The sequence below is a fragment of the Cherax quadricarinatus genome, chromosome 81, assembly GCF_038502225.1.
Source record: "Cherax quadricarinatus isolate ZL_2023a chromosome 81, ASM3850222v1, whole genome shotgun sequence".
Classification (NCBI taxonomy): domain Eukaryota; kingdom Metazoa; phylum Arthropoda; class Malacostraca; order Decapoda; family Parastacidae; genus Cherax; species Cherax quadricarinatus.
This window is the reverse complement of record NC_091372.1, coordinates 20,127,343-20,154,647: the sequence shown is the minus strand read 5'-3', so window position 1 is coordinate 20,154,647 and position 27,305 is coordinate 20,127,343.

Genomic DNA, 27,305 nt, shown 5'->3' with positions numbered 1-27,305 from the left:
GGATGGTGAAGCCGGAGATATATGTAATGATGACTTAAGGATGGTGAAGCCGGAGATATATGTAATGATGACTTAAGGATGGTGAAGCCGGAGATATATGTAATGATGACTTAAGGATGGTGAAGCCGGAGATATATGTAATGATGACTTAAGGATGGTGAAGCCGGAGATATATGTAATGATGACTTAAGGATGGTGAAGCCGGAGATATATGTAATGATGACTTAAGGATGGTGAAGCCGGAGATATATGTAATGATGACTTAAGGATGGTGAAGCCGGAGATATATGTAATGATGACTTAAGGATGGTGAAGCCGGAGATATATGTAATGATGACTTAAGGATGGTGAAGCCGGAGATATATGTAATGATGACTTAAGGATGGTGAAGCCGGAGATATATGTAATGATGACTTAAGGATGGTGAAGCCGGAGATATATGTAATGATGACTTAAGGATGGTGAAGCCGGAGATATATGTAATGATGACTTAAGGATGGTGAAGCCGGAGATATATGTAATGATGACTTAAGGATGGTGAAGCCGGAGATATATGTAATGATGACTTAAGGATGGTGAAGCCGGAGATATATGTAATGATGACTTAAGGATGGTGAAGCCGGAGATATATGTAATGATGACTTAAGGATGGTGAAGCCGGAGATATATGTAATGATGACTTAAGGATGGTGAAGCCGGAGATATATGTAATGATGACTTAAGGATGGTGAAGCCGGAGATATATGTAATGATGACTTAAGGATGGTGAAGCCGGAGATATATGTCATGATGACTTAAGGATGGTGATTAAGGATGGTGAAGCCGGAGATATATGTAATGATGACTTAAGGATGGTGAAGCCGGAGATATATGTAATGATGACTTAAGGATGGTGAAGCCGGAGATATATGTAATGATGACTTAAGGATGGTGAAGCCGGAGATATATGTAATGATGACTTAAGGATGGTGAAGCCGGAGATATATGTAATGATGACTTAAGGATGGTGAAGCCGGAGATATATGTAATGATGACTTAAGGATGGTGAAGCCGGAGATATATGTAATGATGACTTAAGGATGGTGAAGCCGGAGATATATGTAATGATGACTTAAGGATGGTGAAGCCGGAGATATATGTAATGATGACTTAAGGATGGTGAAGCCGGAGATATATGTAATGATGACTTAAGGATGGTGAAGCCGGAGATATATGTAATGATGACTTAAGGATGGTGAAGCCGGAGATATATGTAATGATGACTTAAGGATGGTGAAGCCGGAGATATATGTCATGATGACTTAAGGATGGTGAAGCCGGAGATATAAGTAATGATGACTTAAGGATGGTGAAGCCAGAGATATATATAATGACTTAAGGATAAGCCGGAGATGATGATGACTTAAGGATGGTGAAGCCGGAGATATATGTAATGATGACTTAAGGATGGTGAAGCCGGAGATATATGTAATGATGACTTAAGGATGGTGAAGCCGGAGATATATGTAATGATGACTTAAGGATGGTGAAGCCGGAGATATATGTAATGATGACTTAAGGATGGTGAAGCCGGAGATATATGTAATGATGACTTAAGGATGGTGAAGCCGGAGATATATGTAATGATGACTTAAGGATGGTGAAGCCGGAGATATATGTAATGATGACTTAAGGATGGTGAAGCCGGAGATATATGTAATGATGACTTAAGGATGGTGAAGCCGGAGATATATGTAATGATGACTTAAGGATGGTGAAGCCGGAGATATATGTAATGATGACTTAAGGATGGTGAAGCCGGAGATATATGTAATGATGACTTAAGGATGGTGAAGCCGGAGATATATGTAATGATGACTTAAGGATGGTGAAGCCGGAGATATATGTGGTGAAGCCGATGACTTAAGGATGGTGAAGCCGGAGATATATGTAATGATGACTTAAGGATGGTGAAGCCGGAGATATATGTAATGATGACTTAAGGATGGTGAAGCCGGAGATATATGTAATGATGACTTAAGGATGGTGAAGCCGGAGATATATGTAATGATGACTTAAGGATGGTGAAGCCGGAGATATATGTAATGATGACTTAAGGATGGTGAAGCCGGAGATATATGTAATGATGACTTAAGGATGGTGAAGCCGGAGATATATGTAATGATGACTTAAGGATGGTGAAGCCGGAGATATATGTAATGATGACTTAAGGATGGTGAAGCCGGAGATATATGTAATGATGACTTAAGGATGGTGAAGCCGGAGATATATGTAATGATGACTTAAGGATGGTGAAGCCGGAGATATATGTAATGATGACTTAAGGATGGTGAAGCCGGAGATATATGTAATGATGACTTAAGGATGGTGAAGCCGGAGATATATGTAATGATGATATATGTAATGATGACTTAAGGATTGTGAAGCCGGAGATATATGTAATGATGACTTAAGGATGGTGAAGCCGGAGATATATGTAATGATGACTTAAGGATGGTGAAGCCGGAGATATATGTAATGATGACTTAAGGATGGTGAAGCCGGAGATATATGTAATGATGACTTAAGGATGGTGAAGCCGGAGATATATGTAATGATGACTTAAGGATGGTGAAGCCGGAGATATATGTCATGATGACTTAAGGATGGTGATTAAGGATGGTGAAGCCGGAGATATATGTAATGATGACTTAAGGATGGTGAAGCCGGATATATATGTAATGATGACTTAAGGATGGTGAAGCCCGAGATATATATAATGATGATTTAAGGATGGTGAAGCTGGAGATATATGTCATGATGACTTAAGGATGGTGAAGCCAAGATGGTGAAAGATATATGTAATGATGACTTAAGGATGGTGAAGCCGGAGATATATGTAATGATGACTTAAGGATGGTGAAGCCGGAGATATATGTAATGATGACTTAAGGATGGTGAAGCCGGAGATATATGTAATGATGACTTAAGGATGGTGAAGCCGGAGATATATGTAATGATGACTTAAGGATGGTGAAGCCGGAGATATATGTAATGATGACTTAAGGATGGTGAAGCCGGAGATATATGTAATGATGACTTAAGGATGGTGAAGCCGGAGATATATGTAATGATGACTTAAGGATGGTGAAGCCGGAGATATATGTAATGATGACTTAAGGATGGTGAAGCCGGAGATATATGTAATGATGACTTAAGGATGGTGAAGCCGGAGATATATGTAATGATGACTTAAGGATGGTGAAGCCGGAGATATATGTAATGATGACTTAAGGATGGTGAAGCCGGAGATATATGTAATGATGACTTAAGGATGGTGAAGCCGGAGATATATGTAATGATGACTTAAGGATGGTGAAGCCGGAGATATATGTAATGATGACTTAAGGATGGTGAAGCCGGAGATATATGTAATGATGACTTAAGGATGGTGAAGCCGGAGATATATGTAATGATGACTTAAGGATGGTGAAGCCGGAGAAATATGTAATGATGACTTAAGGATGGTGAAGCCGGAGATATATATAACGATGACTTAAGGATGGTGAAGCCGGAGATATATGTAATGATGACTTAAGGATGGTGAAGCCGGAGATATATGTAATGATGACTTAAGGATGGTGAAGCCGGAGATATATGTAATGATGACTTAAGGATGGTGAAGCCGGAGATATATGTAATGATGACTTAAGGATGGTGAAGCCGGAGATATATGTAATGATGACTTAAGGATGGTGAAGCCGGAGATATATGTAATGATGACTTAAGGATGGTGAAGCCGGAGATATATGTAATGATGACTTAAGGATGGTGAAGCCGGAGATATATGTAATGATGACTTAAGGATGGTGAAGCCGGATGAGATATATTAAGGATGGTGAAGCCGGAGATATATGTAATGATGACTTAAGGATGGTGAAGACTGAGATATATGTAATGATGACTTAAGGATGGTGAAGCCGGAGATATATGTAATGATGACTTAAGGATGGTGAAGCCGGAGATATATGTAATGATGACTTAAGATGACTTAAGGATGGTGAAGCCGGAGATATATGTAATGATGACTTAAGGATGGTGAAGCCGGAGATATATGTAATGATGACTTAAGGATGGTGAAGCCGGAGATATATGTAATGATGACTTAAGGATGGTGAAGCCGGAGATATATGTAATGATGACTTAAGGATGGTGAAGCCGGAGATATATGTAATGATGACTTAAGGATGGTGAAGCCGGAGATATATGTAATGATGACTAAAGGATGGTGAAGCCGGAGATATATGTAATGATGACTTAAGGATGGTGAAGCCGGAGATATATGTAATGATGACTTAAGGATGGTGAAGCCGGAGATATATGTAATGATGACTTAAGGATGGTGAAGCCGGAGATATATGTAATGATGACTTAAGGATGGTGAAGCCGGAGATATATGTAATGATGACTTAAGGATGGTGAAGCCGGAGATATATGTAATGATGACTTAAGGATGGTGAAGCCGGAGATATATGTAATGATGACTTAAGGATGGTGAAGCCGGAGATATATGTAATGATGACTTAAGGATGGTGAAGCCGGAGATATATGTAATGATGACTTAAGGATGGTGAAGCCGGAGATATATGTAATGATGACTTAAGGATGGTGAAGCCGGAGATATATGTAATGATGACTTAAGGATGGTGAAGCCGGAGATATATGTAATGATGACTTAAGGATGGTGAAGCCGGAGATATATGTAATGATGACTTAAGGATGGTGAAGCCGGAGATATATGTAATGATGACTTAAGGATGGTGAAGCCGTGAAGCCGGAGATATATGTAATGATGACTTAAGGATGGTGAAGCCGGAGATATATGTAATGATGACTTAAGGATGGTGAAGCCGGAGATATATGTAATGATGACTTAAGGATGGTGAAGCCGGAGATATATGTAATGATGACTTAAGGATGGTGAAGCCGGAGATATATGTAATGATGACTTAAGGATGGTGAAGCCGGAGATATATGTAATGATGACTTAAGGATGGTGAAGCCGGAGATATATGTAATGATGACTTAAGGATGGTGAAGCCGGAGATATATGTAATGATGACTTAAGGATGGTGAAGCCGGAGATATATGTAATGATGACTTAAGGATGGTGAAGCCGGAGATATATGTAATGATGACTTAAGGATGGTGAAGCCGGAGATATATGTAATGATGACTTAAGGATGGTGAAGCCGGAGATATATGTAATGATGACTTAAGGATGGTGAAGCCGGAGATATATGTAATGATGACTTAAGGATGGTGAAGCCGGAGATATATGTAATGATGACTTAAGGATGGTGAAGCCGGAGATATATGTAATGATGACTTAAGGATGGTGAAGCCGGAGATATATGTAATGATGACTTAAGGATGGTGAAGCCGGAGATATATGTAATGATGACTTAAGGATGGTGAAGCCGGAGATATATGTAATGATGACTTAAGGATGGTGAAGCCGGAGATATATGTAATGATGACTTAAGGATGGTGAAGCCGGAGATATATGTAATGATGACTTAAGGATGGTGAAGCATAAGGATGGTGAAGCCGGAGATAAGGATGGTGAAGCCGGAGATATATGTAATGATGACTTAAGGATGGTGAAGCCGGAGATATATGTAATGATGACTTAAGGATGGTGAAGCCGGAGATATATGTAATGATGACTTAAGGATGGTGAAGCCGGAGATATATGTAATGATGACTTAAGGATGGTGAAGCCGGAGATATATGTAATGATGACTTAAGGATGGTGAAGCCGGAGATATATGTAATGATGACTTAAGGATGGTGAAGCCGGAGATATATGTAATGATGACTTAAGGATGGTGAAGCCGGAGATATATGTAATGATGACTTAAGGATGGTGAAGCCGGAGATATATGTAATGATGACTTAAGGATGGTGAAGCCGGAGATATATGTAATGATGACTTAAGGATGGTGAAGCCGGAGATATATGTAATGATGACTTAAGGATGGTGAAGCCGGAGATATATGTAATGATGACTTAAGGATGGTGAAGCCGGAGATATATGTAATGATGACTTAAGGATGGTGAAGCCGGAGATATATGTAATGATGACTTAAGGATGGTGAAGCCGGAGATATATGTAATGATGACTTAAGGATGGTGAAGCCGGAGATATATGTAATGATGACTTAAGGATGGTGAAGCCGGAGATATATGTAATGATGACTTAAGGATGGTGAAGCCGGAGATATATGTAATGATGACTTAAGGATGGTGAAGCCGGAGATATATGTAATGATGACTTAAGGATGGTGAAGCCGGAGATATATGTAATGATGACTTAAGGATGGTGAAGCCGGAGATATATGTAATGATGACTTAAGGATGGTGAAGCCGGAGATATATGTAATGATGACTTAAGGATGGTGAAGCCGGAGATATATGTAATGATGACTTAAGGATGGTGAAGCCGGAGATATATGTAATGATGACTTAAGGATATATGTAATGATGACTTAAGGATGGTGAAGCCGGAGATATATGTAATGATGACTTAAGGATGGTGAAGCCGGAGATATATGTAATGATGACTTAAGGATGGTGAAGCCGGAGATATATGTAATGATGACTTAAGGATGGTGAAGCCGGAGATATATGTAATGATGACTTAAGGATGGTGAAGCCGGAGATATATGTAATGATGACTTAAGGATGGTGAAGCCGGAGATATATGTAATGATGACTTAAGGATGGTGAAGCCGGAGATATATGTCATGATGACTTAAGGATGGTGATTAAGGATGGTGAAGCCGGAGATATATGTAATGATGACTTAAGGATGGTGAAGCCGGATATATATGTAATGATGACTTAAGGATGGTGAAGCCGGAGAATGACTTAAGGATGCCGGGATGGTGAAGAGATATATGTAATGATGACTTAAGGATGGTGAAGCCGGAGATATATGTAATGATGACTTAAGGATGGTGAAGCCGGAGATATATGTAATGATGACTTAAGGATGGTGAAGCCGGAGATATATGTAATGATGACTTAAGGATGGTGAAGCCGGAGATATATGTAATGATGACTTAAGGATGGTGAAGTATATGTCATGATGACTTAAGGATGGTGAAGCCGGAGATATATGTAATGATGACTTAAGGATGGTGAAGCCGGAGATATATGTAATGATGACTTAAGGATGGTGAAGCCGGAGATATATGTAATGATGACTTAAGGATGGTGAAGCCGGAGATATATGTAATGATGACTTAAGGATGGTGAAGCCGGAGATATATGTAATGATGACTTAAGGATGGTGAAGCCGGAGATATATGTAATGATGACTTAAGGATGGTGAAGCCGGAGATATATGTAATGATGACTTAAGGATGGTGAAGCCGGAGATATATGTAATGATGACTTAAGGATGGTGAAGCCGGAGATATATGTAATGATGACTTAAGGATGGTGAAGCCGGAGATATATGTAATGATGACTTAAGGATGGTGAAGCCGGAGATATATGTAATGATGACTTAAGGATGGTGAAGCCGGAGATATATGTAATGATGACTTAAGGATGGTGAAGCCGGAGATATATGTAATGATGACTTAAGGATGGTGAAGCCGGAGATATATGTAATGATGACTTAAGGATGGTGAAGCCGGAGATATATGTAATGATGACTTAAGGATGGTGAAGCCGGAGATATATGTAATGATGACTTAAGGATGGTGAAGCCGGAGATATATGTAATGATGACTTAAGGATGGTGAAGCCGGAGATATATGTAATGATGACTTAAGGATGGTGAAGCCGGAGATATATGTAATGATGAGTTATAGATGACTTAAGGATGGTGAAGAGAGAGATATATGTAATGATGACTTAAGGATGGTGAAGCCGGAGATATATGTAATGATGACTTAAGGATGGTGAAGCCGGAGATATATGTAATGATGACTTAAGGATGGTGAAGCCGGAGATATATGTAATGATGACTTAAGGATGGTGAAGCCGGAGATATATGTAATGATGGAGATATATGTAATGATGACTTAAGGATGGTGAAGTCGGAGATATATGTCATGATGACTTAAGGATGTGAAGCCGGAGATACATGTCATGATGACTTAAGGATGGTGAAGCCGGAGATATATGTGATGATGACTTAAGGATGGTGAAGCCGGAGATATATGTAATGATGACTTAAGGATGGTGAAGCCGGAGATATATGTAATGATGACTTAAGGATGGTGAAGCCGGAGATATATGTAATGATGACTTAAGGATGGTGAAGCCGGAGATATATGTAATGATGACTTAAGGATGGTGAAGCCGGAGATATATGTAATGATGACTTAAGGATGGAAGCCGAATATATGTTATGATGACTTAAGGATGGTGAAGCCGGAGATATATGTAATGATGACTTAAGGATGGTGAAGCCGGAGATATATGTAATGATGACTTAAGGATGGTGAAGCCGGAGATATATGTAATGATGACTTAAGGATGGTGAAGCCGGAGATATATGTAATGATGACTTAAGGATGGTGAAGCCGGAGATATATGTAATGATGACTTAAGGATGGTGAAGCCGATATATGAGATATATGTATGATGACTTAAGGATGGTGAAGCCGGAGATATATGTGATGATGACTTAATTAAGGATGGTGAAGCCGGAGATATATGTAATGATGACTTAAGGATGGTGAAGCCGGAGATATATGTAATGATGACTTAAGGATGGTGAAGCCGGAGATATATGTAATGATGACTTAAGGATGGTGAAGCCGGAGATATATGTAATGATGACTTAAGGATGGTGAAGCCGGAGATATATGTAATGATGACTTAAGGATGGTGAAGCCGGAGATATATGTAATGATGACTTAAGGATGGTGAAGCCGGAGATATATGTAATGATGACTTAAGGATGGTGAAGCCGGAGATATATGTAATGATGACTTAAGGATGGTGAAGCCGGAGATATATGTAATGATGACTTAAGGATGGTGAAGCCGGAGATATATGTAATGATGACTTAAGGATGGTGAAGCCGGAGATATATGTAATGATGACTTAAGGATGGTGAAGCCGGAGATATATGTAATGATGACTTAAGGATGGTGAAGCCGGAGATATATGTAATGATGACTTAAGGATGGTGAAGCCGGAGATATATGTAATGATGACTTAAGGATGGTGAAGCCGGAGATATATGTAATGATGACTTAAGGATGGTGAAGCCGGAGATATATGTAATGATGACTTAAGGATGGTGAAGCCGGAGATATATGTAATGATGACTTAAGGATGGTGAAGCCGGAGATATATGTAATGATGACTTAAGGATGGTGAAGCCGGAGATATATGTAATGATGACTTAAGGATGGTGAAGCCGGAGATATATGTAATGATGACTTAAGGATGGTGAAGCCGGAGATATATGTAATGATGACTTAAGGATGGTGAAGCTATATGTAATGATGACTTAAGGATGGTGAAGCCGGAGATATATGTAATGATGACTTAAGGATGGTGAAGCCGGAGATATATGTAATGATGACTTAAGGATGGTGAAGCCGGAGATATATGTAATGATGACTTAAGGATGGTGAAGCCGGAGATATATGTAATGATGACTTAAGGATGGTGAAGCCGGAGATATATGTAATGATGACTTAAGGATGGTGAAGCCGGAGATATATGTAATGATGACTTAAGGATGGTGAAGCCGGAGATATATGTAATGATGACTTAAGGATGGTGAAGCCGGAGATATATGTAATGATGACTTAAGGATGGTGAAGCCGGAGATATATGTAATGATGACTTAAGGATGGTGAAGCCGGAGATATATGTCATGATGACTTATGGATGGTGAAGCTATAATGGATGACTTAAGGATGAAGCCGGAGATATCTGGAATGATGACTTAAGGATGGTGAAGCCGGAGATATATGTAATGATGACTTAAGGATGGTGAAGCCGGAGATATATGTAATGATGACTTAAGGATGGTGAAGCCGGAGATATATGTAATGATGACTTAAGGATGGTGAAGCCGGAGATATATGTAATGATGACTTAAGGATGGTGAAGCCGGAGATATATGTAATGATGACTTAAGGATGGTGAAGCCGGAGATATATGTAATGATGACTTAAAAGTGGTGAAGCCGGAGATATATGTAATGATGACTTAAGGATGGTGAAGCCGGAGATATATGTAATGATGACTTAAGGATGGTGAATCAGAGATATATGTAATGATGACTTAAGGATGGTGAAGCCGGAGATATATGTAATGATGACTTAAGGATGGTGAAGCCGGAGATATATGTAATGATGACTTAAGGATGGTGAAGCCGGAGATATATGTAATGATGACTTAAGGATGGTGAAGCCGGAGATATATGTAATGATGACTTAAGGATGGTGAAGCCGGAGATATATGTAATGATGACTTAAGGATGGTGAAGCCGGAGATATATGTAATGATGACTTAAGGATGGTGAAGCCGGAGATATATGTAATGATGACTTAAGGATGGTGAAGCCGGAGATATATGTAATGATGACTTAAGGATGGTGAAGCCGGAGATATATGTAATGATGACTTAAGGATGGTGAAGCCGGAGATATATGTAATGATGACTTAAGGATGGTGAAGCCGGAGATATATGTAATGATGACTTAAGGATGGTGAAGCCGGAGATATATGTAATGATGACTTAAGGATGGTGAAGCCGGAGATATATGTAATGATGACTTAAGGATGGTGAAGCCGGAGATATATGTAATGATGACTTAAGGATGGTGAAGCCGGAGATATATGTAATGATGACTTAAGGATGGTGAAGCCGGAGATATATGTAATGATGACTTAAGGATGGTGAAGCCGGAGATATATGTAATGATGACTTAAGGATGGTGAAGCCGGAGATATATGTAATGATGACTTAAGGATGGTGAAGCCGGAGATATATGTAATGATGACTTAAGGATGGTGAAGCCGGAGATATATGTAATGATGACTTAAGGATGGTGAAGCCGGAGATATATGTAATGATGACTTAAGGATGGTGAAGCCGGAGATATATGTAATGATGACTTAAGGATGGTGAAGCCGGAGATATATGTAATGATGACTTAAGGATGGTGAAGCCGGAGATATATGTAATGATGACTTAAGGATGGTGAAGCCGGAGATATATGTAATGATGACTTAAGGATGGTGAAGCCGGAGATATATGTAATGATGACTTAAGGATGGTGAAGCCGGAGATATATGTAATGATGACTTAAGGATGGTGAAGCCGGAGATATATGTAATGATGACTTAAGGATGGTGAAGCCGGAGATATATGTAATGATGACTTAAGGATGGTGAAGCCGGAGATATATGTAATGATGACTTAAGGATGGTGAAGCCGGAGATATATGTAATGATGACTTAAGGATGGTGAAGCCGGAGATATATGTAATGATGACTTAAGGATGGTGAAGCCGGAGATATATGTAATGATGACTTAAGGATGGTGAAGCCGGAGATATATGTAATGATGACTTAAGGATGGTGAAGCCGGAGATATATTAAGTGGTGAAGCCGATGATGACTTAAGGATGGTGAAGCCGGAGATATATGTAATGATGACTTAAGGATGGTGAAGCCGGAGATATATGTAATGATGACTTAAGGATGGTGAAGCCGGAGATATATGTAATGATGACTTAAGGATGGTGAAGCCGGAGATATATGTAATGATGACTTAAGGATGGTGAAGCCGGAGATATATGTAATGATGACTTAAGGATGGTGAAGCCGGAGATATATGTAATGATGACTTAAGGATGGTGAAGCCGGAGATATATGTAATGATGACTTAAGGATGGTGAAGCCGGAGATATATGTAATGATGACTTAAGGATGGTGAAGCCGGAGATATATGTAATGATGACTTAAGGATGGTGAAGCCGGAGATATATGTAATGATGACTTAAGGATGGTGAAGCCGGAGATATATGTAATGATGACTTAAGGATGGTGAAGCCGGAGATATATGTAATGATGACTTAAGGATGGTGAAGCCGGAGATATATGTAATGATGACTTAAGGATGGTGAAGCCGGAGATATATGTCATGATGACTTAAGGATGGTGAAGCCGGAGATATATGTGATGATGACTTAAGGATGGTGAAGCCGGAGATATATGTAATGATGACTTAAGGATGGTGAAGCCGGAGATATATGTAATGGTGACTTAAGGATGGTGAAGCCAGAGATATATGTCATGATGACTTAAGGATGGTGATAAAGGATGGTGAAGCCGGAGATATATGTAATGATGACTTAAGGATGGTGAAGCCGGAGATATATGTAATGATGACTTAAGGATGGTGAAGCCGGAGATATATGTAATGATGACTTAAGGATGGTGAAGCCGGAGATATATGTAATGATGACTTAAGGATGGTGAAGCCGGAGATATATGTAATGATGACTTAAGGATGGTGAAGCCGGAGATATATGTAATGATGACTTAAGGATGGTGAAGCCGGAGATATATGTAATGATGACTTAAGGATGGTGAAGCCGGAGATATATGTAATGATGACTTAAGGATGGTGAAGCCGGAGATATATGTAATGATGACTTAAGGATGGTGAAGCCGGAGATATATGTAATGATGACTTAAGGATGGTGAAGCCGGAGATATATGTAATGATGACTTAAGGATGGTGAAGCCGGAGATATATGTAATGATGACTTAAGGATGGTGAAGTAATGATGACCGGATGGTGAAGCCGGAGATATATGTAATGATGACTTAAGGATGGTGAAGCCGGAGATATATGTAATGATGACTTAAGGATGGTGAAGCCGGAGATATATGTAATGATGACTTAAGGATGGTGAAGCCGGAGATATATGTAATGATGACTTAAGGATGGTGAAGCCGGAGATATATGTAATGATGACTTAAGGATGGTGAAGCCGGAGATATATGTAATGATGACTTAAGGATGGTGAAGCCGGAGATATATGTAATGATGACTTAAGGATGGTGAAGCCGGAGATATATGTAATGATGACTTAAGGATGGTGAAGCCGGAGATATATGTAATGATGACTTAAGGATGGTGAAGCCGGAGATATATGTAATGATGACTTAAGGATGGTGAAGCCGGAGATATATGTAATGATGACTTAAGGATGGTGAAGCCGGAGATATATGTAATGATGACTTAAGGATGGTGAAGCCGGAGATATATGTAATGATGACTTAAGGATGGTGAAGCCGGAGATATATGTAATGATGACTTAAGGATGGTGAAGCCGGAGATATATGTAATGATGACTTAAGGATGGTGAAGCCGGAGATATATGTAATGATGACTTAAGGATGGTGAAGCCGGAGATATATGTAATGATGACTTAAGGATGGTGAAGCCGGAGATATATGTAATGATGACTTAAGGATGGTGAAGCCGGAGATATATGTAATGATGACTTAAGGATGGTGAAGCCGGAGATATATGTAATGATGACTTAAGGATGGTGAAGCCGGAGATATATGTAATGATGACTTAAGGATGGTGAAGCCGGAGATATATGTAATGATGACTTAAGGATGGTGAAGCCGGAGATATATGTAATGATGACTTAAGGATGGTGAAGCCGGAGATATATGTAATGATGACTTAAGGATGGTGAAGCCGGAGATATATGTAATGATGACTTAAGGATGGTGAAGCCGGAGATATATGTAATGATGACTTAAGGATGGTGAAGCCGGAGATATATGTAATGATGACTTAAGGATGGTGAAGCCGGAGATATATGTAATGATGACTTAAGGATGGTGAAGCCGGAGATATATGTAATGATGACTTAAGGATGGTGAAGCCGGAGATATATGTAATGATGACTTAAGGATGGTGAAGCCGGAGATATATGTAATGATGACTTAAGGATGGTGAAGCCGGAGATATATGTAATGATGACTTAAGGATGGTGAAGCCGGAGATATATGTAATGATGACTTAAGGATGGTGAAGCCGGAGATATATGTAATGATGACTTAAGGATGGTGAAGCCGGAGATATATGTAATGATGACTTAAGGATGGTGAAGCCGGAGATATATGTAATGATGACTTAAGGATGGTGAAGCCGGAGATATATGTAATGATGACTTAAGGATGGTGAAGCCGGAGATATATGTAATGATGACTTAAGGATGGTGAAGCCGGAGATATATGTAATGATGACTTAAGGATGGTGAAGCCGGAGATATATGTAATGATGACTTAAGGATGGTGAAGCCGGAGATATATGTAATGATGACTTAAGGATGGTGAAGCCGGAGATATATGTAATGATGACTTAAGGATGGTGAAGCCGGAGATATATGTAATGATGACTTAAGGATGGTGAAGCCGGAGATATATGTAATGATGACTTAAGGATGGTGAAGCCGGAGATATATATATAATGATGACTTAAGGATGGTGAAGCCGGAGATATATGTAATGATGACTTAAGGATGGTGAAGCCGGAGATATATGTAATGATGACTTAAGGATGGTGAAGCCGGAGATATATGTAATGATGACTTAAGGATGGTGAAGCCGGAGATATATGTAATGATGACTTAAGGATGGTGAAGCCGGAGATATATGTAATGATGACTTAAGGATGGTGAAGCCGGAGATATATGTAATGATGACTTAAGGATGGTGAAGCCGGAGATATATGTAATGATGACTTAAGGATGGTGAAGCCGGAGATATATGTAATGATGACTTAAGGATGGTGAAGCCGGAGTTATATGGATGGTGAAGCCGAGATATATGTAATGATGACTTAAGGATGGTGAAGCCGGAGATATATGTAATGATGACTTAAGGATGGTGAAGCCGGAGATATATGTAATGATGACTTAAGGATGGTGAAGCCGGAGATATATGTAATGATGACTTAAGGATGGTGAAGCCGGAGATATATGTAATGATGACTTAAGGATGGTGAAGCCGGAGATATATGTAATGATGACTTAAGGATGGTGAAGCCGGAGATATATGTAATGATGACTTAAGGATGGTGAAGCCGGAGATATATGTAATGATGACTTAAGGATGGTGAAGCCGGAGATATATGTAATGATGACTTAAGGATGGTGAAGCCTTAGATATATGTAATGATGACTTAAGGATGGTGAAGCCGGAGATATATGTAATGATGACTTAAGGATGGTGAAGCCGGAGATATATGTAATGATGACTTAAGGATGGTGAAGCCGGAGATATATGTAATGATGACTTAAGGATGGTGAAGCCGGAGATATATGTAATGATGACTTAAGGATGGTGAAGCCGGAGATATATGTAATGATGACTTAAGGATGGTGAAGCCGGAGATATATGTAATGATGACTTAAGGATGGTGAAGCCGGAGATATATGTAATGATGACTTAAGGATGGTGAAGCCGGAGATATATGTAATGATGACTTAAGGATGGTGAAGCCGGAGATATATGTAATGATGACTTAAGGATGGTGAAGCCGGAGATATATGTAATGATGACTTAAGGATGGTGAAGCCGGAGATATATGTAATGATGACTTAAGGATGGTGAAGCCGGAGATATATGTAATGATGACTTAAGGATGGTGAAGCTAGAGATATATGTAATGATGACTTAAGGATGGTGAAGCCGGAGATATATGTAATGATGACTTAAGGATGGTGAAGCCGGAGATATATGTAATGATGACTTAAGGATGGTGAAGCCGGAGATATATGTAATGATGACTTAAGGATGGTGAAGCCGGAGATATATGTAATGATGACTTAAGGATGGTGAAGCCGGAGATATATGTAATGATGACTTAAGGATGGTGAAGCCGGAGATATATGTAATGATGACTTAAGGATGGTGAAGCCGGAGATATATGTAATGATGACTTAAGGATGGTGAAGCCGGAGATATATGTAATGATGACTTAAGGATGGTGAAGCCGGAGATATATGTAATGATGACTTAAGGATGGTGAAGCCGGAGATATATGTAATGATGACTTAAGGATGGTGAAGCCGGAGATATATGTAATGATGACTTAAGGATGGTGAAGCCGGAGATATATGTAATGATGACTTAAGGATGGTGAAGCCGGAGATATATGTAATGATGACTTAAGGATGGTGAAGCCGGAGATATATGTAATGATGACTTAAGGATGGTGAAGCCGGAGATATATGTAATGATGACTTAAGGATGGTGAAGCCGGAGATATATGTAATGATGACTTAAGGATGGTGAAGCCGGAGATATATGTAATGATGACTTAAGGATGGTGAAGCCGGAGATATATGTAATGATGACTTAAGGATGGTGAAGCCGGAGATATATGTAATGATGACTTAAGGATGGTGAAGCCGGAGATATATGTAATGATGACTTAAGGATGGTGAAGCCGGAGATATATGTAATGATGACTTAAGGATGGTGAAGCCGGAGATATATGTAATGATGACTTAAGGACGGTGAAGCTGCACACACCTCATACATGGAAAATGTCTTTATACAAAACTTAGTAGACTGCACACACCTCATACATGGAAAATGTCTTTATACAAAACTTAGTAGACTGCACACACCTCATACATGGAAAATGTCTTTATACAAAACTTAGTAGACTGCACACACCTCATACATGGAAAATGTCTTTATACAAAACTTAGTAGACTGCACACACCTCATACATGGAAAATGTCTTTATACAAAACTTAGTAGACTGCACACACCTCATACATGGAAAATGTCTTTATACAAAACTTAGTAGACTGCACACACCTCATACATGGAAAATGTCTTTATACAAAACTTAGTAGACTGCTCACACCTCATACATGGAAAATGTCTTTATACAAAACTTAGTAGACTGCACACACCTCATACATGGAAAATGTCTTTATACAAAACTTAGTAGACTGCTCACACCTCATACATGGAAAATGTCTTTATACAAAACTTAGTAGACTGCACACACCTCATACATGGAAAATGTCTTTATACAAAACTTAGTAGACTGCTCACACCTCATACATGGAAAATGTCTTTATACAAAACTTAGTAGACTGCACACACCTCATACATGGAAAATGTCTTTATACAAAACTTAGTAGACTGCTCACACCTCATACATGGAAAATGTCTTTATACAAAACTTAGTAGACTGCACACACCTCATACATGGAAAATGTCTTTATACAAAACTTAGTAGACTGCTCACACCTCATACATGGAAAATGTCTTTATACAAAACTTAGTAGACTGCACACACCTCATACATGGAAAATGTCTTTATACAAAACTTAGTAGACTGCACACACCTCATACATGGAAAATGTCTTTATACAAAACTTAGTAGACTGCACACACCTCATACATGGAAAATGTCTTTATACAAAACTTAGTAGACTGCTCACACCTCATACATGGAAAATGTCTTTATACAAAACTTAGTAGACTGCTCACACCTCATACATGGAAAATGTCTTTATACAAAACTTAGTAGACTGCACACACCTCATACATGGAAAATGTCTTTATACAAAACTTAGTAGACTGCTCACACCTCATACATGGAAAATGTCTTTATACAAAACTTAGTAGACTGCTCACACCTCATACATGGAAAATGTCTTTATACAAAACTTAGTAGACTGCTCACACCTCATACATGGAAAATGTCTTTATACAAAACTTAGTACACTGCACACACCTCATACATGGAAAATGTCTTTATACAAAACTTAGTACACTGCACACACCTCATACATGGAAAATGTCTTTATACAAAACTTAGTACACTGCACACACCTCATACATGGAAAATGTCTTTATACAAAACTTAGTAGACTGCACACACCTCATACATGGAAAATGTCTTTATACAAAACTTAGTAGACTGCACACACCTCATACATGGAAAATGTCTTTATACAAAAACAAAGGAAAACTGTGCCAGCAATACTAATTAAAAACAGTTCTTAATTACCCCTTCCTATCAGCAATATAAACATTAATTAAGTACATGTAATAAAATAGGTTTGAGCAGTACCCTCACAACCCCCCCAGTACCCCCACAATCCCCCAGTACCCCCACAATCCCCCAGTACCCCCACAATCCCCCAGTACCCCCACAACCCCCCCTGTCACCCCACATCATACCAACGAATAACCAACATAATATAAACCTTGAACATAGTAATTTACTGACAATATAAAATTTCCTCTTTAGTATAAGATACATAGATGATGCCAACATGACAACTGACATTTAGAAAAAAGAACATAAGATTGAACTTAGTATTATGACTATAACTAAAAACAGTTTATATAATTATGAATGTCGTCATCCATGAGAACATTACACATGTTATAGTCACAGACTCACATATTACATATACACATATATACAAAACTTGATACATAATATCACATGACATATGAAAATTTATATTCACAGGAATTATATCAGTGTTATACATGCCCATTAACTTACATAAGATATTAAAAATACCGAATCAATTTATTAAGCCTCCTCGCATCCCCATGCCCAATATACACATTAATTAAGCACATTCAATAACAAATATTTTTGGGTAGTTCAACTACTCACCCCCCCCGCCCCCCCCACCATTTAGCTCAGATCATCATATTGAACAACGTCATACCATTGTTCACTGAACACAGACAAATAACCATAATTTAACCCTAGGACATAGTATCTTGATGACAAAAAACATCTTACCAATAGTGTAATATACATACTGTTATGTGCACATTACAATTTGACATTAAGTAAATTAACACATGATTGAACTTATTATGACCAACACAAAACCGTACTTATAGTTAAGAATGTCATCAGCCATGGTAACATTACTCCTGATATGTTCACAGACTCGATTTTTACATATATATGTACAAAACTTGAAACATAATATTACATGATGGAACAATATGTCCACAGGTTTTATAACAGTGCCCTACATGCCCGCTAACATATATCAAAATTTTAAAATAACGAATCAATTTGGTGCGCCCCCTCGCTTCCCCATGACTGATAAAACACCTACATTTAAAGTTTTGCCCCACAAGAGAGTTTTCTATCTAAAATTTATGCCATGATCTGGCTGAGAAATCATTCATTACACCATATGAATGGTTTAGAAAACACAAGTTGAAGAATTGAACACTTATGCAACACATGGGAATTTTTATTGAAGAAACCCCATCAAGTCCAATACAAAGTAGAAGTTTAGAAGTTTGAGGTAATCTATCTAAACTCTTGTAGGAAGTGCAGCATAGGGCCAGAGAGGTACAAAGACTTCAATGCTATGCCAGGAATACACTCATCCCCCCCCCTAAACCATTCATCACATCTGTCAGACACTGCAACATCATCTGGCTGATGCTGCACTTCACAAGAGTGATGGACCACATTCAGGTTGACTGATTACATTCTACTCTCCTTACCCATTCTACTTTGTATTGGACTGATGAAGCCACTGTGTGGCGAAACGTTTCTTCAATAAAGATTCCCATGTGTTGCATAAGTGTCTCAATTCTTCAACTTGTCGGTTTTCTAAACCATTCATCACATCTGTCAGACACTGCAACATCATGGGATCTTGGTACAAAGACTTCAACGCTTGCCCAACCTTTGGACGACGACCTACTTACACTAGTGGCAGGTCCCACTGTGATCCCGCCTCCTCCTGCTTCAACTCATCTCACCGCAGTATATAAGCCACCTCTCTGGCCCTATGCTGCACTTCCTACAAGAGTGATGGACTAAACACATCGATTCCAGGTTGAGGGACTGATTACCTCAAACTTCTACTCTCCTTACCCACTTCTACTTTGTATTGGACTGATGAAGCCACTGTGTGGCGAAACGTTTCTTCAATAAAGATTCCCATGTGTTGCATAAGTGTCTCAATTCTTCATTACACCATTAATTCTCGCAGCCTACGCACATTCATACCTCTATACTGAACTGGAAATTGTATATCCCATCTCCTTCCGTACAACATCTCATTCTTACACTTTGTTTTATAAAAATGTCCAGATAAAGCCCGTATTCGCACTTTCCCCTCCACCTCCCTCATAGCCAACGATATATTAATATAATCCACTACCAAATACATGACCGCCCTTCTCACACTATCACTCGCTCGCTCTATGTCCAAACTTAATGCTTTCAGTACCATTAACCTACCTCCTCCAACCATATCCAAGACCCTACGACACCATAGACGTACCCTTGCGATACCCTCACAAAAATACACCACATGATATCCAGTATCCGCTTCCCCGCACAAAACACAACATGTGGACTGCACAACGCTCATCTGATACAAACGTACTTTAGTGGGCAACATCCCATGTGAAAACCTATACATAGTTTTCCACACCCTTGACTTTAAATGTAACTTGCGAAATGCACCCCAGATACCTGCCCAATTATATAAAATTATTGTTCGCATCGCTCTCGGGCCGTGTGGACCTGCTGCGCAGACGCTCCTGTCTAGGCTGGCTTTCTGCTCAGTTTTCCCTGTTTTGAATATTCAAAATGGCGGATAGACATGGTCGCCATGTAAATACGGCGTGTGTCGAATTGGTTCGTGGAACGCTTATAAGTTCAGCGATGCAGGTGCTCCTGCCTACGATCATCGGCGAGGTATATGGCATACCGATTGACGAATTGTATGGAGTAGCCATAAATGGAATTACAAGGATCTTCATCAAGTTTAAGGACGAGGGCTTCTACTCTAGCATCGTTAACAAATATCAAGAGAGAAGACTGGCCGTGAACACTGCAGTGGAGGTATGCCTCCATGATGTGTCGAGTTACATGACGTGGGTAAAAGTAAGGAATGTACCATTTGAGGCAACAGAACATGATGTGGTAGCAGTTTTCCGTAACTATGGAAAAATCCACTCAGCTGAGTTGGGAGTGTGGAAAAATGGACCTTATGAGGGGTTGCCTGAGGGATCATTTACACTGAAAATGACCTTACGTCAGCCAATTCCATCGTATGTGCTACTAGACGTCTTCAGGACTCAGGTCTATGAATATTACTCAGGACAGAGGAAGACATGCAGATTGTGTGGGTCTTATGACCATATGGCAGCCCATTGCCATAAGAAAGCAGGAAGGAGGGATCAGATACCATTGCCTATATTCGGCAACAAGGTATAGAGGCGTCGGAGACTGGGGTACTTCCCAAAACGACACCTTGTCGTTGGAATGAGAAGGTTGATAAGGCAGAGGAGGCAATGAACGAATGTGTAACGTTACCGGTTGACACAGAGACTGCAACAGCGACGACGAGAACGAGTGATGACGAGTGTGAAGGACCACAGGATGGATTGCTGGAGGAGGTTATAAACTCCTTTCTAAGTGAAGTTGAGGGTGGTCTGGAGGAAGCAAGGAGTACACACATGTCGGTGACATCACATAATGATTTGGTGGTTGGGGAAAATTTGCGCACTAATGGCACTGTGCACACAGTTGTGGAGGAAGTACATAGGGAGGGAACGAGAGGTGAAGAAGCGTGTGGTGACGGAAGTTCGCGTAAGCGATCGGCTGGAACATCGGAGATGGACGACGTTCTCACTCCAAGACAGAGATCAGGGGTAAAGTCTTGGGAAAAGGAAGTGAGCCAAACGGGGAGAGAGGGGAAGGGTAATGAAGGGATGAATAGTTCTAAAGACAAAGGGGGGTAGGGGGGTTGAACAGGCAGGCTGCCAAACGAGAACCTCTTCAACAGGAAAGTATAGTAGGACATCTACCAAGGCGGAGGGGAAAGCCGCCGATATTAAAGTAATTCAAGGTTAACAATTAATAAATGGATTGAGGAATGAAGTGAAAAGAGTCTGGATGGAATGGTTCCTCTGGTTCCTCAGGAGGTATAATGTAGATGTATGTTTTATACAAGAACATAATTACAAGCTCGGCTGTGCATTATTACTGAAAGGTTATAAGTTATATGTGAGTGAGTCTATGAGGTTAAAAGGAGGAGTGGCTGTGGCTGTGAAGGAAAACAGTCCCTTACGTATAATAAAGTGGGAGGAGGGGGGGGAGGGTGGTGAGGGTGGATGGTGAGTGGGGTGAAACGAGAGTATGTTTTATAGGGGTTTACATGCCAGCAGACAGCACAGTCAGAATAAAAGAGGATTTTGTAAGAGACATTTCGTTGTATTATTTACGGGGTTTACCTTTCTTCACTATAACTGGAGGAGATTGGAACTGTGTCATAAGGGGGGGGGACGTGGAGCCGAGGGGGGCGGGGTGCGTATTAGGGGCATTACGCAATGTTTTGCAGGATGCGGGGGTTAGGGATGTGGGGGGACGGGGGCCTGGAGAATAGAGTTTACCTTTGTCAGAAGAGGTTATTCAGCGCGTTCAGATAGAATCTATACATCGGAGTCAGTTAGTGTGAGGGAAGTAAGAACAGTGGACGTGGGGTTTTCTGACCATAGGGCAGTTTTGGATGAGCTGGATTGGAGGGATGTGGTTAAGATACAATCAGGGTTTTGGAAGTTAAATGCAAGACTAGTGAGGAGTGAGGTGGTGAGTGTGGAGTTTAGTGAATGGTGGCAAAATTTGTGGGGTGCCAGGGAGGGGGAGACGAGTATCTTGGAATGGTGGGAAAATAAAGCTAAACCAGGTATAGCGGGTTTTTATAAACGTAAGGGACGGGAGGGACACAGACACAGACAAATTGGAAGCAGCCCCAGCCGCCGTGGAGAGAAGACGTCGTCGTTCCTGCTCTTCAGCTGAGCAACTCTGAACACTGTTACCCGAGATTTTTCTTGGGTTATCCTGAGTAGTTCTTCACCAGAGCTGAGAGGAAACTTGCTTGCAGTCACTTCGAGCCCCATCCCATCAAGTGGGTAAGGCGGTGACTTGCTTGACTTGCTTGCATGTTCACCCCTCTCTTCCCCATCCCCCCATCCTTCCCCATCCTCCCCTCACCCAGACATCTACACTGGCCCACACACTAGCACACTACATACATTGCTATCCTTCTGACTTTCCTATCTTCTTCTTTTTCGGCAACTTCGCTTTGGCATTTTGACCATCCGGTAGCCCGTGTGGTTTTTTAAAATCCGGCCGATCTTTGCCTTGGGCCCTTTCCCTCTCAACACTCGAGGGTAGGCTATCTTAGGGGCTGACCTTCATAAGTCAGCTGAAATAGGATGTTAGAATAACACTAAGGAAAGACCCTTTTTGTTAAAGTAACTTCTCTGCCAGATGTACCTTCCTAGACATCATGGCGAGGATAAGAGTAAGATTACGTGTTGATGGCAACCAAATGACGATGAAAGAAATTCTAGCATGTATTTGCTCGAATTCAACTGTTGCTCCAGTGGATGTTTTTCAAACCCACGCTGGAGCAGTACTTCTCCTCTCTTCTGAAGAAGAGTTACTTCAACTGCTGAAGCATGATGTTCTGGAAAAATTGAAGACTTTTGGTGTTACCTCAGTTGCACCCGAGAGCTATCAAGCTCAGAGGACTGTGTTTGTTGCCAGAATTAACAGTTTCATGCGACATAGCACAGTGAATGAAATTGTTGAAGACTTTAATACAGAGAATTCTGAATTTAGGGCTGTCGAAGCACATAAATTCTCTAAACCTAACAACAACAAGGTAACCTTAAAGTTAATACTTGAGACACCTGAAGAGGCTAAACTTGTGTGTCAAAATGGCTTCAAATGTTTTGGCACCAGATGTACACCTGACCAAATCTCTCTTGAACGATTTGTCAGTGTGACACAACAAATGCAGTACTCAAGCGCAGATTTGCAGCATTTGCTCTGGCCAACATTCTTATAGAGATTGTACTAATAAAAATACGCCCAAATGTGTCCTCTGCAATGGAAAACACCATGCTGTTTCTGCTATCTGTCCTGAGAGGAAAAAGGAAATGCAGAAAATTATTGAAGCTAAGAAACTGTCCACTTCTAAGAAGACCACTCCCCAGGCACCGCCAACAATGTCCCAAACTTCCTTCCCAGCTATGCCTGGATCTAGTGGGACTCCTCATGTCTCTACCATTGATGATTCCAATGTTTGGAATTCTGCCCCTTTTGGAGTGCCCCAATCTAACCCTCACCAACAACATCCACAAACGCAACAACAAGGTTCAGCCTCACCTTCCATGTCTCAGGTATCCTCAGCCGGGGATATGACGAGAGCGCAACTAATGTATATGCTGGCCAAAGACATAGCAGGAGGTGGCATTCATCTATGCTCTAAGGTTTTAAATGATTTGTTATTGGCTAATGGGATCACTCCCATTACTACCCCTGAAAATGTTAAGACAATTATGGCCCAACCTTCTCATAACAAGAAGTATGTTCCCTACTCTACTTCTTCAAATAAGTCTAATTCATCCCTTGTCCAGGGATCACCCTCCTCGCATACCCAGGTTGTCAACTTCCCTCAACCCGATGAGTCAATACCTGACCCTAACGATGCCCCAGAGATTGGTGCTTACTCTTCCGCTATTGCAGCTGATCCTGTTGAACAGGAACTCCCCCGGGTAAATCACCTGGCCTACAAAATTTTTCCTTGGAGCCTCCACAGTCTCCCATTAACTCTCACGAGCCTCTGCTTCCTGTAACTGGGAAAACAACACCTCAGTTTTCTGATGATGACTCTAATGACTCTAATGATTCTGTTAATATTACCAATTCTAATGAAGATGATGACAATTTCAATACACAAGCAACTACTCAGAACTTCCCTCCTCCCCTTGACGAGTCCAGCAGGGATAGTGAGTATACCAAAAAAGACACTACTTGCAGGCGTTCAGACCGCAGTACACGTCCGAAGAGCAAGAAATAATGGGTAATACAATTTTCCAACTTAATATTCAACATTTCTTTAATAACCGTTACCTCCTTGAAGTTGAACTACATAATTACAATCCCGATGTTATACTCTTGAATGAGACAGCTGCAAGAGTTGATCAACGTAATAAATTACGTGGTTACTCTACTGTTGAGAAATCGAGAGGACCCTATAGTGGTGTAGCCATCTTAGTTAAATTAGGCTATACATTTAAAAATATTCATGTTGATGAAGATAACATTCTTGCAATAGAACTGGCGACGTCTCATGGACAACCAGTGATAGGAACTGGATATTTTCCCCCGAGACAACAATATGTAGAGTCAATTCCTCTACATAGGATATTAAGCAGAAATATTCCAACAATTCTAGCGGGAGATTTTAATGCTCATCACCCTGCCCTCTTTAACTGTGGAGCTGGTATTCCACTGGGTGACTTAAAAGGAAAACAACTATTTAATATCAAGACAGCCAGAAACTTGTCATTTCAAGGCCCATTCTTTAAATCATATATTGGACCTCATCCAGGGACACCAGATATAGTCCTAACAAACAGGGACTGTGACCTCTTTCATTGTCGTATCTCTCCTGGTGGAAACGTAGGATCTGACCATATCCCTGTTATAATACAACTACAAACTTCTCCATTTAGAATACCTGTACCTCCTAAACCCAACCTCAACACCCTAGGATTTGACCCCTTCAGGGCATTTCTTGGTGAAGATGAAATTGTGTCGTTGGAAAATCAACCTTCCACTGCAATTGACGACGCGATCAGGTCCCTTCATAATCGAATAATTGAAGCTACTAATGCATCTTGCCAATTAGCTTCCACAAAGATATACCAACAATATAAACCTACTAGGGAAATTAGAGACGCTTTAAGAAAGTATCAAGCAGAATGTCGAAAGCATCTTCAAACGCGACAACCACCAGTAGCTACATTGAATAGATTAAGGCAAGAATTAATTAACATGATTAGTCATCACAAAAGTGACTTATGGAAATTGCTGGTTCTCCAAGCTAATCAGTATAAACGTGAGCCAGCAAAATTTTGGAGTAAGATCCGACAACTTGATGAGGATGATGAAGATGTTGAGATTAAACTTGACGATCCACAGGACCAGGCTAATTTGATGGGTGATGCATTGGAGAAAATTCTCTCCCACAATAACAGTCGCCAATTTAACAATAATCACTATCAGTTGGTAAATGAATGGAGAGATGAGAACTTGGATGATCTACAACCACTACCTTCCATCGATACTTCAACTCTTGAAGATACCCACCCGCTTACTAGACCTATTACATTACTAGAGATGAGTCAGGTTATTGCAAGATTGCGAAATAGAACCCCTGGTCTCTCTGGAATAACAATGAAACAAATAAAGTTCCTACCCAGAAATTATAAACAGTCTTTGGTTAATATCTTTAATGCCATCTTGGCTTCAGGACATTTTCCAGTGGTTTTTAAGACTGCTAGGATGATCTTTCTTGCTAAGCCCAGTAAAGACATCCACCAACCTGGAAACTATAGACCTATATCTTTACTTGAAGTCACTGGAAAAGTTCTTGAGATCATTTCCAACAGACTGAACTCCTATATGGAATTTAATCACCTTTTTACTGAAAAACAATCTGGCTTTAGAACACATAGAGGTACCAATCATGCAATAAATGTTATTTTCGACACTGTAGCAAGTCTAAAACGTCAGGGCAATCTTGCCCTAATTGCCACTAGAGATGTTCATAAAGCTTTTGATAGCTTATGGCATGATGGTCTTATATACAAACTCATTGACCTACCAGACCATAACTGGGCTTTTCTCAGATTAATATATAATTTCTTAACTCAAAGAAAAATCATTCCCACCTTTCATGGCAGGTCGACAGAGCCTTTTATACCAACAGCTGGTGTCCCACAAGGTTCTTGTCTTAGTCCAATTCTGTTCAACATTTATGTGAATGACCTTCCTCAACCAGAGTTTAATGATACAATTATAACGCAGTTTGCAAATGATGTTATTCATGTCGTCTCATCAACTCCGGTAACAGGAAAATACAAGTATGAGAGAGTCATAGAAAAAATGAATATTGAACTTCGTCGAACATCTAATTGGGAAAAGAAATGGAGAATTACGACTAATCCTGACAAAGTCCTTGTTAGCACGATAGGATGTTTTGCATCAACCATCGAAGATAAAGGGGGTATTTCAATCAGAGGTACACCTGTAGCCATTAGAAACCCTAACAAGATCTTGGGATATGAAATAGACAGGCTGCTCCGCTCAACATCTCATGCAAATAAAAAGATCAACATAGCCAAAACCGGTCT